The following is a 1,589-nucleotide window of genomic DNA, read 5'->3' as shown; positions in this document are numbered from 1 at the left end:
TGATGGATAGAGGACCAATCTTTAAGAGCTGGATTCGAATCCGTCTTTAACAAGGATCGCCCTTCACTCTTAGGCTGACTTGATCTCCCTTCTAACTCTGAGATGATGTGATTTTATTATTCTGCCTCCAACTCCAAAGTCCAGTCCTCTTTCTATCTCACTATGTTGTCCCCATTTCTAATCATGGGAACAAAAGCCAGGCTCCTTTCACCTTTATGCTAAAGTCATGATTTATGTCTTCTGGAAAATGGAAAAACATAAAACAGCCAGGATTCTGTTCTCAGATGTGGTCCTGTCTAGCCTTGACTGGTGAATCTAGCCCCTCCCTGGCACTCCCCAGATTCCCATCTTTCAGTGACGTCCAACATGAATTGGGGAGCCTACTCATCCTGATCAATGAGGCATTATCGGAAATTGCCAGAAAAGCATCAGCTTGGACACCAAATACTGGGAAACTGAGCTTGTCTTTGAAAGAAGCAAAAGATTCTAAGAGTCATCAGGAGGGTGGCAATCCAGGAGTGCACGAGCAATATGTTTGTGCAAAGACAGAGATGGGAGATGGCATTTCCAGTTTGGACAAAGGAGTTAGGCCAGGATGACTGGAGTCTAATGAGCATATGAGGGATGATAGAAAATGTCTGGAAAGGCATGTGGGTGCCAGACTGTGGAGGGCTTCAAATGCCAGGCAGAGGAGTTTATAATTAATCTGATAGGGAGCTATTGAAGATTCTTGAATGGAGGAGTGATCAGGGGTGCTGTAAGGAAAGCACATAAATCCCTTTGACCCTGCTGTCAATGCTCTCACTCCATGCTTCACTTCTTTCTTTCTTTCTTTTTTCTTTCTTTCTTCCTTCCTTCCTTTATTTCTTTCTTTTCTTTCTTCTTTTTTTCTTCCTTTCTTTTCTTCCTTCTTTCTTTCTTTCTTCCTTTCTTTTCTTCCTCCTTTCTTTCTCTTTCTTTCCTTCTTTCTTTCTTCCACTCCATTCAAGTGTAAAAACCTTCACAATTAAAGGTCAGCAGAAAAGGCATTTTCTTCACTGCATGGAATTGAGTGACCTTACATACACACACACATCACTCAACATTTTTCACAGTCTCACATTTTCACTTGTCCTCTTTTATCTACATTCTCACTCACTCCTATCCCCTACTCTTTCCACAAACCATTCTAATTTCTGCTGCTTCTCAGATACACATGCAGATCATGCACCACATAGACCAGAAGGTCTCTTAATGCTCATATTTGGCTATTTTTCGTCACTGATTTACCTCAACAAGAGGAATCTTTCTGTATTTCTAAAGGACATAGAAAAAATTAATAGATTTTTGACAAGTATTATAAAGGAATACACAAATTTAGTTATATATGTATTATTTAATTCCAAGAAAAGGTGCTGTCTTCATGCAGAGGTCCATAATAAAAAGAGTAAATTGCAGGCTATAGGAATAATCCAAGTTTGAGATGAGGAGGACCCGTACCTGGGTAGTGATGGTGTCAGAAGAGAGAAGAGGGTTCTGCATGAATATCTCTTGGAAGGGGGATCTCATTTGGAGTAGTACTCATTGTTAGAAAGTTTTTATTCTCAAAA

At 40.0% G+C, this 1,589-nt stretch overlaps 1 non-coding gene across 1 annotated transcript; it reads right to left on the bottom strand.

Annotated features, from left to right (window-relative positions):
- Positions 1-1,183: 1,183 nt before the first annotated feature.
- On the bottom strand, positions 1,184-1,266 carry LOC114024770. The gene has a single exon (XR_003566952.1). It is a non-coding gene; the product is annotated as a small nucleolar RNA U2-19 (small nucleolar RNA).
- Positions 1,267-1,589: the final 323 nt, after the last annotated feature.

This window comes from Vombatus ursinus, unplaced genomic scaffold (assembly GCF_900497805.2).
Source record: "Vombatus ursinus unplaced genomic scaffold, bare-nosed wombat genome assembly UNPS02014822.1, whole genome shotgun sequence".
Classification (NCBI taxonomy): domain Eukaryota; kingdom Metazoa; phylum Chordata; class Mammalia; order Diprotodontia; family Vombatidae; genus Vombatus; species Vombatus ursinus.
This window is presented reverse-complemented; position numbering and strand designations above follow the sequence as displayed.